The following is a 17,697-nucleotide window of genomic DNA, read 5'->3' as shown; positions in this document are numbered from 1 at the left end:
ATAATTGGGATTTACCTTTTTCAAAATTTCAACATTTTATTTCATAATTAAGACTTATCTCATAGTTTCGAAGTTCATTCTCATATTTATGACTTTAACTCATAACTTTGACATTTTATTTGATAATTATGGCTTTTTATTACATAATTTCGACTTTTAATAATTATGACTTTTAATCCCATAATTTCGACTTTCTATCTCGTAATTTCGATTTTTTAATCTCATAATTATGACTTTATCACATAATTTCGACATTTTATCGCCAAATTATGACTTTTTAATCACATAACTTCGACATGTTATCTCATATTTATGACCTTTTAATCACATAAATTCGACTTTTAACTCATAATTAGGATTTACCTTTTTCAAAATGTCGACATTTTATTTCATAATTAAGACTTATCTCATAATTTCGAAGTTCATTCTCATAATTATGACTTTAACTCATAACTTCGACATTTTATTTCATAGTTATGGCTTTTTATTACATAATTTCGACTTTTAATAATTATGACTTTTTATCCCATAATTTCGACTTTCTATCTCGTAAATTCTGATTTTTTAATCTCATAATTATGACTTTATCACATAATTTTGACATTTTATCGCAAAATTATGACTTTTTAATCACATGACTTCGACATGTTATCTCATATTTATGACTTTTTAATAAAATAAATTCGACTTTTAACTCATAATTGGGATTTACCTTTTTCAAAATGTCGACATTTTATTTCATAATTAAGACTTATCTCATAATTTCGAAGTTCATTCTCATATTTATGACTTTAACTCATAAATTCGACATTTTATTTCATAATTATGGCTTTTTATTACATAATTTCGACTTTTAATAATTATGACTTTTTATCCCATGATTTCGACTTTCTATCTCGTAATTTCGATTTTTTAATCTCATAATTATGACTTTATCACATAATTTCGACATTTTATCGCAAAATTATGACTTTTTAATCACATAACTTCGACATGTCATCTCATATTTATGACTTTTTAATCAAACAAATTTTGACCTTTAAACTCATAATAAGGATTTACCTTTTTCAAAATTTCGACATTTTATTTCATAATTAAGACTTATCTCATAATTTCGAAGTTCATTCTCACAATTATGACTTTAACTCATAACTTCGACATTTTATTTGATAATTATGGCTTTTTATTACATAATTTCGACTTTTAATAATTATGACTTTTTGTCACATTATTTCGTCTTTTAACTCATAAACACGACTTTTTAGTATAAGTCGGGCAGGGATGTCCTAACTTTTTTTGTTGTTTTCCCTAAACTGCATTGCAATTTTTCAGGGCACTGAAATGACAGCAAAGATCAATCAACCAATCAGTGAAGAGGAAACCAGTGAAGGCGGAGCCTCAGCCAGGTAAACATGACCTACATTCTACTAACAATGAATGGCACTATCTCTCTTTTTCATGTTATTGTGGACACATTTTCTCCCATTTTAACTCTCTTTCATGTTATTGTGGACACATTTTCTCCCCATTTAAAAAAAAAAAAATCATTTGTAAACATGAACAATACGATGACGTCACTGTTGCGGTCTGCTCCTCATTTTTGTTTGCTCGGCCTGCCTCGTCGTTTATCAACAACCGCGTCACCATTGTGTAAAAATTACACAATTAAATTCAACAGTTGGTGGCATTTTGAGTGTTATTTTCCACGCAAGAATTATAACGATAACAGGAAGGAATCCAACAAAAGCCGGCGTCGTCTCGCTCCGAAACCAGGAAGAGCGACGCTGCTTTTCGACCACCGGCTTACTTCCGTATGTCGCTTTCAAAATAAAAGCACTTAGATTCCGCTCACACGGTCTAACGCGACCACTTTTTACCTTTTCACCGACACATTCCACTCTATTTGAACATTTACACCCCGTTAACGTTCTTAAATAGAGTACAAAGTATGATTCAGCGAGTACCGAACATGTTCGCTATACTTATACTTAGTCACGAGCATATGTTGCTTAATCTAAACCGCTAAACATTTATAATCATTAATTATCAACGACTAATTTGACGAGATGTATTAAAAAAATCAAATAAAAAGCGTTTACTTTTGTTTAGTTTTCTTCTCCTCCACCGGTGTCACACCGGCTAGCTGCGGCTAGCTTGACGCGAAAGCCCCCTTTTGTCAATGAGGATGCCTGATTAAAAATCCGAGCGGCAACGCGTGCCGATAAAATCCGTGTTTCGAAGTCCAACAAGTCCCCGACAACAACAAGAAGGACAACAACAACAATAACAACAACAAGCGTGTCCCGGTGGTACCTGCGCTGACCTCCGCTTCCGCCCGCTGGTGAGGATGTGACAGGCGGCCGTCAGGGACGAGAGTGCATCAGCAGCACCTGGGAACAACCTATGGGAACAACTGCCGCTGCTCGGTGACGTCACCGCAAGACGCTGCATGACGTCACTGCAGCTGACTTTACATGCGCGACACTTGAAATAATCACTAAAACAATATTTTGCCCCTGAAAGATCTGAGTGGGCTCAGTTGGCAAAAACACATTTTTTTCTGTACATTATTTTATTAAAAAAATGTGTTGTTTTTTAAATAAAATTATATAATATTCGTTTCTAAGGCAAAATGATAAAAATATGGGAAGTCATAATTATGAGATGATAAGTCGTAATTATAAGATAACAAGTCATAATTATGAGATAAAAAGTAATTATGAGATAGGTCAACATTTAAAAGATATAAACTGCTTAACTGCCCTATTGTTGACTTTTATGTCATAATTAGGACTTTTTATTGCATAATTATTTGTATGACTTTCTAATGTCATCATTATGATTTCAACTTTTTTATCTTGTGTCTATGACCTAATTTATTATCTCATATTTTCGACGTTCATCCCATAATTTCGACTTTCTATCGCGTAATTTTGACTTTGTATCTCATAATTATGACTTTTTAACATAATTTCGACATTTTATCGCAAAATTATGACTTTATCACATAACTTCGACATGTTATCTCATATTTATGACTTTTTAAATCACATAAATTCGACTTTTAACTCATAATTAGGACTTACCTATCTCAAAATTTTGACTTTTTATTTCATAATTATGGCTTTTTATTACATAATTTCGACTTTTAATAATTATGACTTTTTGTCACATCATTTCGACTTTTAACTCCTAATTATGACTTATCACATAATTTTGACTTTTAACACATACTTATGACTTTTTATCAAATAATTTCAACATTTAACCCATAAACACGACTTTTTATCACATAATTTCGACTTTTAACTCATAAACACGACTTTTTACACATAAATTCGACTTTTAACAAAATAATTATGACTTTTTGTCACATAATTTCAACTTTTAACTCGTAAACACGACTTTTTATCACATAAATTCGACTTTTAACGCATAATTATGACTTATCAAACAATTTCGACTTTTAATTCATATTTATGATTTTTTATCTCATAATTTCGATTTTTAAAACACAATTATGACTATCAAATAAATTCGACTTTTAACTCATAAACACGACTTTTTATCACATAAATTCGACTTTTAACTAATAATTATGACTTATCACATCATTTCGACTTTTAATGCATGATTATGATTTTTTATCACATGAATTCGACTTTTAACTCAAAATTATGACTTTTTATCACATAAATTCGACTTTTAACTCATAAACACGACTTTTTATCACATAATTTCGACTTTTAACGCATAATTATGACTTTTTATTAAATAATTTCAACATTTAACTCATAAACACGACTTTTTATCACATAATTTCGACTTTTAACGCATAATTATGACTTTTTATTAAATAATTTCAACATTTAACTCATAAACACGACTTTTTATCACATAATTTCGACTTTTAACGCATAATTATGACTTTTTATCAAATAATTTCGACTTTTAACTCATTTATGATTTGTTATCTCATAATTTCGACTTTTAACTCATAAACACGACTTTTTATCACATAAATTCGACTTTTAACTCAAAATTATGACTTTTTGTCCTATAATTTCGACTTTTAACTCGTAAACACGACTTTTTATCACATAAATTCGACATTTAACTCATAATTATGACTTATCACATAATTTCGACTTTTAACTCATATTTATGATTTTTTATCTCATAATTTCGATTTTTAAAACACAATTATGACTATCAAATAAATTCGACTTTTAACTCAAAATCAGGACTTTTTATCAAATAATTTAGACTTTTAACTCATATTTATGATTTGTTATCTCATAATTTCGACTTTTAACTCATAAACACGACTTTTTACACATAACTTCGACTTTTAACTCATAATTATGACTTTTTGTCACATCATTTCGACTTTTAACTCATAAACACAACTTTTTATCACATAAATTCGACTTTTAACTCAAAATTATGACTTTTTGTCACATAATTTCGACTTTTAACTCGTGAACACGACTTTTTATCACATAAATTCGACTTTTAACGCATAATTATGACTTTTTATCAAACAATTTCGACTCTTAACTCATATTTATGATTTTTTATCTCATAATTTCGATTTTTATAACACAATTATGACTATCAAATGAATTCGACTTTTAACTCAAAATTAGGACTTTTTATCACATAAATTCGACTTTTAACTCATAATTATGACTTATCACATAATTTCCACTTTTAACGCATAATTATGATTTTTTTATCACATAAATTCAACTTTTAACTCAAAATTATGACTTTTTATCACATAATTTCGACTTTTAACTCCAAATTATGACTTTTTATCACATAAATTCGACTCTTAACTCAAAATAATGACTTTTTATCACATAATTTCGACTTTTAACTCAAAATTATGACTTTTTATCACATAATTTCGACTTTTAACTCACAATTATGACTTATCACATAATTTCGACTTTAACACATAATTATGACTTCCTACATAATTTTGACATTTTGTCTCATGATTAAGACTTTTATCTCATAATTTCAACTTTTTATCTCATGAACATGTTCAAATGTCTTACCTCATAATTATGACTTTTCATTTATTTATTTTTATACTCATAACTTCGACTTTTTATTTCATAGTTATGACTTTTTATCACATCATTTCGACTTTTAACTCATAATTATGACCTTATCTCAAAATCTCGACATTTTATCTCATAATTTCGATTTTTAAGCTCACAATTTCCACTTTATCTTGTAACTACTTATTTGATCGCATAATTATGACCTCATCTCATAATTTCGACATTTTATCTCACAATTCCAATTCATAACTCACAAGTATTACTTTCTTATCTCAAAATGTCGACTTTCTATCTCATAATTATGTCAATACAAACAAATAATAATAAAGTGACAAAAAAACAGTTGTGCACGCTAATTAACGTTAATAACATTTGTGGCGCCCGCTATGGTGTTGTTGTCAAAATACTACGGTATAAGTTATATAATAATAATAACAACAACAACAATAATCCATCCATTTTCTACCGCTTGTCCCTCTTGAATAATAATAATACAGATATCCTTGAAGTTTTAACATCATTACATAAATAGAAAATGGGTTGCCAAACTCCAAAGGTGCACAGACGCTTTGCTTGAATTTTTACCATTTTACCAATTTTACCATGAATTGATGAACGTGGATCCCGACTTAAACAAGTTGAACAACTTATTCGGGTGTTACCATTTAGTGGTCGATTGTACGGAATATGCACTGTACTGTGCAATCTACTAATACAACTTTCAATCAATCAATCGATCGATCAATCAATCAAAACGGCGGCTATGTTTTTTTTTAAACTAATTTTTGTTCATCGCCCCCCAAAAGTCCGAACTAAAAAACACCATCAAATTATTTGTTGTGCAATTATGTGTTTTAACCACAGTGCCACTGTGTGGTGCATCAATATTTCCATATTTGGACCAATTTTCACCTTTTTGTGTGCAGCGGTTCATCAGTTGAAGTGCATTTTTTAATATTAATATCAATATTTTAATATCAATATTTTAATATTAATATTAAAATAATTATCAATATTAATATTTTAATATTAACATTAATATGTCAATATTAATATTTTAATATTAATATTGAAATTATTATTTTAATAGTAATATTTTTATGTTAATATTTTAATATTAATATACATATTAGTATATTATAAATATTAATATCTGATGTATGTCTTGTTACACTAAATTTTAAAAATGAATACTTTCAATGCAGCACCCCCCGCAACCCCAAAAAAGGGACAAGCGGTAGAAAACGGATATTAATAATATCCGCGGCACCACACAGTTATTAATATTCATATATTGTGATATTTTGTGTGTCACACCAGCACACTTTGTGGACACGGATTGCGCAACGCGTGACGCCGCGTGACGTGAAGCGTGTCATTAGAGTCATCCCGCGAGGGTCAAAGGTCACATCTGAGTAATTATCACGCAGGTGCAAATGTCACAAGTGCTGCGAAACATTTTGGCGTTGGCCCCGACTCATCCAGTCCACCTACACCTTGGGGTCTCCTCAGGGACTCCCCCCATCAATGAATTTGACCTTCAAAATAAAAGTGAAACTGTTTTTTTTTTACTGTAAAAACAACACTTGTAAAAAAAAAAAAATAGCGGTTCACAGTAGTAAACTGTAAAAACTGCCGTACATTTTATGGTGTAAAAAATTTGCAGCTCGGTCGGCTGAATTTTACCGTGAAAATAAAAGTGAAGCCGTTTTAAAATTTACAGTAATAAACTGTAAAAACATCTGTAAAAAAAACAACAATGGTACCATTTTCCAATTTACAGTAACGCACTGTAAAAACTGCCGTAGTTTTTACAGTATAAAAAAATTGCAGCTTAGTTGCTTGGATTTTACAGTAAAAAAAAACTCGGTAAAAACCTTCTGAATTCACAGTAAACTGTAAAAACTTCCGTAGATTTTACAGTATAAAAATTTGCAGCTCAATCGCCTAAATTTTGCCGTAAAATTAACAGTATAAACCTTTTGCAATTTACAGTAATGCACTGTAAAAACAAGCGTAGATTTTATGGTATAAAAATTTGCAGCTCACTTGCCTGAATTTTATTATAAAAATTGAAGTGAAACAATTTTTAATTTTACAGCAATAAACTGTATAAAGTCGCCTGAATTTTAGCGTTAAAAATTACAGTAAAAACCTTTCTCAATTTACAGTAATGCACTGTAAAAACAACATCCGTAAAAATAGCAAGGGTACCGTTTTTCAATTCACAGTAATTCACTGTACAAATAACATCCATAAAAATATCAATGATACAATTTTCCAATTTACAGTAATGCACTGTAAAAACTGCCGTAGTTTTTACAGTATAAAAAAATTGCAGCTTAGTTGCTTGGATTTTACAGTAAAAAAAACTCGGTAAAAACCTTTTGAATTCACAGTAAACTGTAAAAACTTCCGTAGATTTCACAGTATAAAAATTTGCAGCTCAATCGCCTGAATTTTGCCGTAAGATTAACAGTATAAACTTTTTTCAATTTACAGTAATGCACTGTAAAAACAAGCGTAGATTTTATGGTATAAAAATTTGCAGCTCACTTGCCTGAATTTTATTACAAAAATTGAAGTAAAACAATTTTTAATTTTACAGCAATAAACTGTAAAAAGTAGCCTGAATTTTAGCGTTAAAAATTACAGTAAAAACCTTTCTCAATTTACAGTCATGCACTGTAAAAACAACATCCGTAAAAATAGCAAGGGTACCATTTTTCAATTCACAGTAATTCACTGTACAAATAACAGCCGTAAAAATATCAATGATACCATTTTCCAATTTACAGTAATGCACTGTAAAAACTGCCGTAGTTTTTACAGTATAAAAACTTGCAGCTTAGTTGCTTGGATTTTACAGTACAAAAAACCAGTAAAAACCTTTTGAATTCACAGTAATAAACTGTAAAAGCATCTGTAAAAATATAAATGGTACCATTTTTCGATTTACAGTAATGCACTGTAAAAACAATCGTAGATTTTACAGTATAAAAATGTGCAGCTCAGTCGCCTGAATTTTACCGTGAAAATAAAAGTGAAGTCGTTTTAAAATTTACAGTAATTAACTGTAAAAAACAACATCCGTAAAAATATCAATGGTACCATTTTTCGATTTACAGTAATGCGCTGTAAAAACAACACCCGTAAAAATATCAATGGTACCATTTTTCAATTTACAGTAATGCACTGTAAAAACTGCCGTAGTTTTTACAGTATAAAAAAATTGCAGCTTAGTTGCTTGGATTTTACAGTAAAAAAAACTCTGTAAAAACCTTTTGAATTCACAGTAAACTGTAAAAACTTCCGTAGATTTCACAGTATAAAAATTTGCAGCTCAATCGCCTGAATTTTGCCGTAAGATTAACAGTATAAACTTTTTTCAATTTACAGTAATGCACTGTAAAAACAAGCGTAGATTTTATGGTATAAAAATTTGCAGCTCACTTGCCTGAATTTTATTATAAAAATTGAAGTGAAACAATTTTTTATTTTACAGCAATAAACTGTAAAAAGTCGCCTGAATTTTAGCGTTAAAAATTACAGTAAAAACCTTTCTCGATTTACAGTAATGCACTGTAAAAACAAGCGTAGATTTTATGGTATAAAAATTTGCAACTCACTTGCCTGAATTTTATTGTAAAAATTGAAGTGAAACAATTTTTAATTTTACAGCAACAAACTGTAAAAAGTCGCCTGAATTTTAGCGTTAAAAATTACAGTAAAAACCTTTCTCAATTTACAGTAATGCACTGTAAAAACAACATCCGTAAAAATAGCAAGGGTACCGTTTTTCAATTCACAGTAGTTCACTGTACAAATAACAGCCGTAAAAATATCGATGATACCATTTTCCAATTTACAGTAATGCACTGTAAAAACTGCCGTAGTTTTTACAGTATAAAAAAATTGCAGCTTAGTTGCTTGGATTTTACAGTACAAAAAACCCTCAGTAAAAACCTTTTGAATTCACAGTAATAAACTGTACAAACATCTGTAAAAATATAAATGGTACCATTTTTCGATTTACAGTAATGCACTGTAAAAACTGCCGTAGATTTTACGGTATAAAAACTTGCAGCTCAGTCGCCTGAATTTTACCGTGAAAATAAAAGTGAAGCCGTTTTCAAATTCACAGTAATAAACTGTAAAAACAACATCCGTAAAAATACCAATGGTACCATTTTTCAATTTACAGTAATGCGCTGTAAAAACAACACCCGTAAAAATATAAATGATACTATTTTCCAATTTACAGTAATGCACTGTAAAAACTGCCGTAGATTTTACGGTACAAAAACTTGCAGCTCAGTCGCCTGAATTTTACCGTGAAAATAAAAGTGAAGCCGTTTTCAATTTTACAGTAATGCACTGTAAAAACAACACCCGTAAAAATATCAATGGTACCATTTTTCGATTTACAGTAATGCGCTGTAAAAACTGCCGTGGATCTTATGGTATGAAAATTTGCAGCTCAGTTGCCTGGATTTTACCGTAAAAATAACAGTAGAAAACCTTTCTCAATTTACAGTAATGCACTGTAAAAACAATAGTAGATTTTACGGTAAAAAAAATTGCGGCTCTGTCGCCTGAATTTTACCGTGAAAATAAAAGTGAAGCAGTTTTAAAATTGACAGTAATAAACTGTAAAAACAACATCCGTAAAAATATCAATGATACAATTTTCCAACTTACAGTAATGCACTGTAATAACTGCCGTAGATTTTACGGTATAAAAACTTGTAGCTTGGTTGCTTGGATTTTACAGTAAAAAAAACCCTCAGTAAAAACCTTTTGAATTCACAGTAATAAACTGTAAAAGCATCTGTAAAAAATATAAATAGTACTATTTTTCAATTTACAGTAATGCACTGTAAAAACTGCAGTATATTTTACGGTATAAAAATTTGTAGCTCAGTCGCCTGGATTTTACCGTGAAAATAAAAGTGAAGCCGTTTTCAAATTGACAGTAAGAAACTGTAAAAACAACATCCGTAAAAATATCAATGGTACCATTTTCCAATTTACAGTAATGCACTGTAAAAACTGCCGTAGATTTTACGGTATAAAAACTTGCAGCTTGGTTGCTTGGATTTTACAGTAAAAAAACCCTCAGTAAAAACCTTTTGAATTCACAGTAATAAACTGTAAAAACATCTGTAAAAATATAAATGGTACCATTTTTCGATTTACAGTAATGCACTGTAAAAACAATCGTAGATTTTACGGTAGAAAAATTTGCAGCTCAGTCGCCTGAATTTTACCGTGAAAATAAAAGTGAAGCCGTTTTCAATTTTACAGTAATAAACTGTAAAAACAACATCCGTAAAAATATCAATCGTACCATTTTTCAATTTACAGTAATGCGCTGTAAAAACAACACCCGTAAAAATATCAATGGTACCATTTTTCAATTTACAGTAATGCACTGTAAAAACTGCCGTAGATTTTACGGTATAAAAATTTGCAGCTCAGTTGCCTGGATTTTACCGTAAAAATAACAGTAAAAACCTTTCTCAATTTACAGTAATGCACTGTAATAACAATGTAGACGTTACGGTATAAAAACTTGCGGCTCAGTCGCCTGAATTTTACCGTGAAAATAAAAGTGAAGCCGTTTTCAAATTGACAGTAATAAACTGTACAAACATCCGTAAAAATATCAATGATACCATTTTCCAATTTACAGTAATGTACTGTAAAAACAAGCATAGATTTTATGGTTTAAGAATTTTCAGCTTACTCGCCTGGATTTTATGGTAAAAATTAAAGTGAAACCATTTTTTAATTTACAGCAATAAACTGTAAAAAGTGACGTAGAATTTACGATATAAAAACTAGCACCTCAGTCGCCTGAATTTTACCGTAAAAATCTTTCTCAATTTACAGTAATGCACTGTAAAAACAACAACCGTAAAAATATCAAGGGTACCGTTTTTCAATTCACAGTTATAAACTGTAAAAACAACACCCGTAAAAATATCAATTGTACCATTTTTCAATTTACAGTAATGCACTGTAAAAACTGCCGTAGATTTTCCGGTATAAAAATTTGCAGCTCAGTTGCCTGGATTTTACCGTGAAAATAAAAGTGAAGCCGTTTTCAATTTTACAGTAACGCACTGTAAAAACAACACCCGTAAAAATATCAATGGTACCATTTTTTAATTTACAGTAATGCACTGTAAAAACTGCCGTAGATTTTACGGTATAAAAATTTGCAGCTCAGTTGCCTGGATTTTACCGTAAAAATAACAGTAGAAAACCTTTCTCAATTTACAGTAATGCACTGTAAAAACAATAGTAGATTTTACGGTAAAAAAAATTGCGGCTCAGTCGCCTGAATTTTACAGTGAAAATAAAAGGGAAGCCGTTTTCAAATTTACAGTAATACACTGTAAAAACAACATCCGTAAAAATATCAATGATACCATTTTCCAACTTACAGTAATGCGCTGTAAAAACTGCCGTAGATTTTACGGTATAAAAACTTGCAGCTTGGTTGCTTGGATTTTACAGTAAAAAAAACCCTCAGTAAAAACCTTTTGAATTCACAGTAATAAACTGTAAAAACATCTGTAAAAAATATAAATAGTACTATTTTTCAATTTACAGTAATGCACTGTAAAAACAATCATAGATTTTATGGTATAAAATTTGCAGCTCAGTTGCCTGGATTTTACCGTAAAAATAACAGTAGAAAACCTTTCTCAATTTAAAGTAATGCACTGTAAAAACAATAGTAGATTTTACGGTAAAAAAAATTGCGGCTCAGTCGCCTGAATTTTACTGTGAAAATAAAAGGGAAGCCGTTTTCAAATTTACAGTAATAAACTGTAAAAACAACATCCGTAAAAATATCAATGATACCATTTTCCAATTTACAGTAATGCACTGTAAAAACTGCTGTAGATTTTACGGTATAAAAACTTGCAGCTTGGTTGCTTGGGATTTTACAGTAAAAAAACCCTCAGTAAAAACCTTTTGAATTCACAGTAATAAACTGTAAAAACATCTGTAAAAAATATAAATAGTACTATTTTTCAATTTACAGTAATGCACTGTAAAAACAATCGTAGATTTTATGGTATAAAAATTTGCAGCTCAGTTGCCTGAATTTTACCGTGAAAATAAAAGTGAAACCGTTTTCAAATTCACAGTAATAAACTGTAAAAACAACATCCTTAAAAATACCAATGGTACCATTTTTCAATTTACAATAATGCACTGTAAAAACTGCCGTAGATTTTACGGTATAAAAACTTGCAGCTCAGTCGCCTGGATTTTACCGTAAAAATAAAAGTAAAAAAAACCTTTCTCAATTTACAGTAATGCACTGTAAAAACAATCCCAGATTTTACGGTACAAACGAGGTAGAAGTCCAACTTTTACACACTCTTATTATCGTAATGTTCCCTCCTCGTATTTCTGCTGACATTTGAAGGGTTAAACATTTGTCAGCGGGCACACAAATGCTGGAAGTGGAAGAAAACAAGCGAGACAGAAACAGAAAAGGAAGGAACCTGATTGGCCGACACGGGGGGAGAGGGGGCGGGGTCTAAGGAGAGCAGATGAAAGCAATTGAGGAATGTGTTTTGCATCAAAAACTTTTATTTGACAATCACAGCAGTAAAAAGAACAACAACAACACAAAATAGTGCAAACATCACAGCATCTAACAAGTCACATACATCACAAAGTACTACAAAGTACTACAAAGTACTACAAAGTACTACAAAGTACTACAAAGTACTAACTTTGTCTACATGACACCAGCTAAAATGTGTTCAAGTATTACTGAACCAAAACATGAAAACGCTGCTTTCTTCAGATTGTCAAAATAAAAGTCCCTTTGATGATCAAGGTGGTGCTATCACTGACACAGTGTCCAAAACGTATCAAAAAATAAAAAATATGTACAGCTTTTGTCTTTACCCTTTTTCCTCAAATAGTGGCCTCCGCTCGGCCACACGTACGCGTGGCGCCTCCTTTCATCGAAACGCACATCAGATACCGCGCCTGATGTCCGGCATCAACACACCACTGCCGCTCATTTGGTATGGTTTCTCTCAGCACAAACGTAGCACAAATGTTTGTAAAAAAAAACAATAATATTGAGACCATAATAGCAAAAATGTTCTTTTAGGGTTTGTGTTACATTTGTGCGGTCACTGATATGGTTTCACTTAGCACAAACGTTTGTCACAAACAATAATATTGAGACCATAATAGCACAAATGTTATTAGCCTCCCAAGGGTTTGTGTTACACTTGTGCGGTCACTGATATGGTTTTACTTAGCACAAACATAGCACAAACGTTTGTCAAAATCAATAATATTGAAACCATATTAGCACAAATGTTCTTTTTGGCATCCCAAACGTTTGTGCTGTCAGTAATATGGTTTCACTTAGCACAAACATAGCACTTAAGTTTGTCAAAAACAATAATATTGAAACCATAATAGCATAAATGTTAATTTAGCCTCCCAAGGGTTTGTGTTACATTTGTGCGGTCACTGATATGGTTTCACTTAGCACAAACGTTTGTCACAAACAATAATATTGAGACCATAATAGCACAAATGTTATTAGCCTCCCAAGGGTTTGTGTTACACTTGTGCGGTCACTGATATGGTTTCACTTAGCACAAACGTTTGTCACAAACAATAATATTGAGACCATAATAGCACAAATGTTATTAGCCTCCCAAGGGTTTGTGTTACACTTGTGCGGTCACTGATATGGTTTTACTTAGCACAAACATAGCACAAACGTTTGTCAAAATCAATAATATTGAAACCATATTAGCACAAATGTTCTTTTTGGCATCCCAAACGTTTGTGCTGTCAGTAATATGGTTTCACTTAGCACAAACATAGCACTTAAGTTTGTCAAAAACAATAATATTGAAACCATAATAGCATAAATGTTAATTTAGCCTCCCAAGGGTTTGTGTTACATTTGTGCGGTCACTGATATGGTTTCACTTAGCACAAACGTTTGTCAAAAAAAAAAATATTGAAACCATATTAGCACAAATGTTCTAATGGCGTCCCAAACGTTTATGCTACATTTGTGCTGTCACTGATATGGTTTCACTTAGCACAAACATAGCACAAATGTTTGTAAAAAAAAAACAATAATATTGAAACCATAATAGCACAAATGTTATTTTAGCGACCCAAGAGTTTGTGCTACATTTGTGCTGTCACTGATATGGTTTCACTTAGCACAAATATTTGTAAAAAAACCAATAATATTGAAAACATAATAGCGCAAATGTTCTTTTGGAGTCCCAAACGTTTGTGCTACATTTGTGCTGTCATTATTATCCTTCCACTTAGCACAAATGTTTGTCAAAAAACAATAATATTGAGACAATAATAGCACAAATGTTATTTTAGCGTCCCAAGAGTTTGTGTTACATTTGTGCACTCACTGATATGGTTTCACTTAGCACAAACGTTTGTCAAAAAAAATAATATTGAAACCATAATAGCACAAATATTCTTCTGGCGTCCCAAAAGTTTGTGCAACATTAGTGCTGTAACTGATATGGTTTCAATTAGCACAAACATAGCACAAATGTTTGTAAAAAAAAACAATAATATTGAAAGCATAATAGCACAAATGTTCTTTTGGCGTCCCAAACGTTTGTGCTACATTTGTGCTGTCATTATTATCATTCCACTTGGCACAAACATAGCACAAATGTTTGTCAAAAACAATAATATTGAGACCATATAAGCACAAATGTTATTTTAGCCTCCCGAGAGTTTGTGCTAAATTTGTGCGGTCACTGATATGGTTTCACTTAGCACAAACATAGCACAAATGTTTGTCAAAAACAATAATATTGAGACCATACAAGCACAAATGTTATTTTAGCCTCCCAAGAGTTTGTGCTAAATTTGTGCGGTCACTGATATGGTTTCACTTAGCACAAATGTAGCACAAACGTTTGTCAAAAACAATAATATTGAAACCATAATAGCACAAATGTTATTTTAGCGTCCCAAGAGTTTGTGCTACATTTGTGCTTTCACTGATATGGTTTCACTTAGCACAAACATAGCACAAATGTTTGTCAAAAACAATAATATTGAGAACATAATAGCACAAATGTTATTTTATCCTCCCAAGGGTTTGTGTTACATTTGTGCTGTCACTGATATGGTTTCACTTAGCACAAATGTTTGTCAAAAACAATAATATTGAGACCACAGTAGCACAAATGTTTTTTTGGCGTCCCAAACGTTTGTGCTGTCAGTAATATGGTTTCACTTAGCACAAACATAGCACAAACGTTTGTCACAAACAATAATATTGAAACTATAATAGCATAATTTTTTTGGGTGTCCCAAACATTTGTGCTAGTTTGTGCTGTCAGCTCACACACTCTGAAATATCAATGCCACAAAAGTATTTAACGTTTGTGCTGCCAAAAAAAAATAAAAATCCCCATTTGTGCTATTATGGTTTTAATGCTATCAATATTTATTATTATTATTATTCACAGCACTATTGTGTGAAATATTTTGACAGCACAAATGCAGCACAAATGTTTAGGACGCCAATAAATGTGTGCTATGATGTTTTATTGTTATTAACATTTTATTATTATTCACACCTATAGTGATGTGCGGATAAGTACTAAAAAAATCAATACCCCAAATATTTTTTTGACAGCACAATCATTGCACAAATGTTTTGGAAGCCCCCCCCCAAAAAAGCTAAAAGCCAAATATTTGTGCTATTACGGTTTTATTCTTATCAACGTTTTATTATTTATCAACAATACGCAGCTGGCCCAAATCTCTCCGAGCATTTGTGCTGCTTTGTGTCGTCACAATTATGGTTTTAATGCTAACATTTTATTATTTTTCACACCAGTGGTGATACGTACTAAATTAGCAATAGCCCAAATATGTTTTTTGTGGCAGCACAAACGTAGTATTTTTTTTAAATTGAGTTAAAAACCTTCAATTTTGAAGGCACAAACAAACAGCAGAAGTATTTTAACATTGGCCAGTTCCACTTAAGTCCACTAGAGGGCAGCAATTACCTTTACAATAACCGATGCTCTCATGTGTCGCAGGCAGGGCGAGTACCGGTCACATTTGAACCGATACAGTACCAATCCCCGGTGCCTGGGAATCTATAACAGGACCAATTATCGGTAATTTTGTGTGTGTTAATAACATGTAATAAATGTTAATAAATGTTATTTTCTAATGTAGCATTTAACGTTTCCTTTAAGAGCCTCACTGAAAATGTTGATGATGATTTAATGATACATCTCCGATCTAAGGCATATTGTCCAACTAGGAAGTAGCTTTTTACAGGAAGTGCGACGTTATGTTGCGACCTAAAAAGTGTCAATACTGTAAGTACTGTACTTATTTTCAAATGTAGCATTTAACTTGGAAAATGTTTATGATGATTTAATGATACATCTCCGATCCAAGGCATTTTGTCCAACTAGGAAGTAGCTTTTTATAGGAAGTTCAATGTTATGTTGCGCCCTAAAAAGTGTTAATACTGTATTTATTTTCTAATGTAGCATTTAACGTTTCCTTTAAGAGCCTCACTGAGAATGTTAACGATGATTTAATGATACATCTCCAATCTAAGGCATATTGTCCAACTAGGAAGTAGCTTTTTACAGGAAGTTCAATGTTATGTTGCGCCCTAAAAAGTGTTAATACTGTATTTATTTTCTAATGTAGCATTTAACGTTTCCTTTAAGAGCCTCACTGAAAATGTTTATGATGATTTAATGATACATCTCCGATCTAAGGCATATTGTCCAACTAGGAAGTAGCTTTTTACAGGAAGTGCGATGTTATGTTGCGCCCTAAAAAGTGTCAATACTGTAAGTACTGTACTTATTTTCAAATGTAGCATTTAACTTGGAAAATGTTTATGATGATTTAATGATACATCTCCGATATAAGGCATTTTGTCCAACTAGGAAGTAGCTTTTTACAGGAAGTTCAATGTTATGTTGCGCCCTAAAAAGTGTCAATACTGTAAGTACTGTACTTATTTTCAAATGTAGCATTTAACTTGGAAAATGTTTATGATGATTTAATGATACATCTCCGATCCAAGGCATTTTGTCCAACTAGGAAGTAGCTTTTTACAGGAAGTTCAATGTTATGTTGCGCCCTAAAAAGTGTTAATACTGTATTTATTTTCTAATGTAGCATTTAACGTTTCCTTTAAGAGCCTCACTGAAAATGTTTATGATGATTTAATGATACATCTCCGATCTAAGGCATATTGTCCAACTAGGAAGTAGCTTTTTACAGGTAGTTCGATGTTATGTTGCGCCCTAAAAAGTGTCAATACTGTAAGTACTGTACTTATTTTCAAATGTAGCATTTAACTTTGAAAATGTTTATGATGATTTAATGATACATCTCCAATTAAAGGCATATTGTCCAACTAGGAAGTAGCTTTTTACAGGAAGTTCGATGTTATGTTGCGCCCTAAAAAGTGTTAATACTGTACTTATTTTCTAATTTAGCATTTAACGTTTCCTTTAAGAGCCTCACTGAAAATGTTAATGATGATTTAATGATACATCTCCAATGTTAGGCATACTGTCCA

The 17,697-nt window shown here is 31.3% G+C and overlaps 2 protein-coding genes across 8 annotated transcripts in view; both read right to left on the bottom strand.

The window, feature by feature from the left end:
- Window positions 1-2,406, bottom strand: part of slc7a6 (solute carrier family 7 member 6) — a 75,704-nt gene extending 73,298 nt beyond the window's left edge. For 2 of the 5 annotated variants that reach the window (XM_062020647.1, XM_062020613.1), the window contains exon 1: window positions 2,314-2,398. The gene's annotated coding sequence lies outside the window, so the exon portion shown is untranslated. Of the gene's footprint in view, window positions 1-2,099; window positions 2,180-2,313 lie in introns of those variants that run through there. The other 3 variants (XM_062020641.1, XM_062020622.1, XM_062020631.1) reach the window with 3 other exon arrangements.
- Window positions 2,407-12,704: 10,298 nt separating this feature from the next.
- adgrg1 (adhesion G protein-coupled receptor G1) overlaps window positions 12,705-17,697 on the bottom strand; it is an 81,749-nt gene continuing 76,756 nt past the window's right edge. For all 3 annotated transcript variants that reach the window (XM_062020787.1, XM_062020796.1, XM_062020805.1), the window contains exon 15: window positions 12,705-17,697. This exon is cut by the window's right edge and continues 728 nt beyond it. The gene's annotated coding sequence lies outside the window, so the exon portion shown is untranslated.

This window comes from Entelurus aequoreus, linkage group LG02 (genome assembly GCF_033978785.1).
Source record: "Entelurus aequoreus isolate RoL-2023_Sb linkage group LG02, RoL_Eaeq_v1.1, whole genome shotgun sequence".
Taxonomy (NCBI): Eukaryota; Metazoa; Chordata; class Actinopteri; order Syngnathiformes; family Syngnathidae; genus Entelurus; species Entelurus aequoreus.
This window is presented reverse-complemented; position numbering and strand designations above follow the sequence as displayed.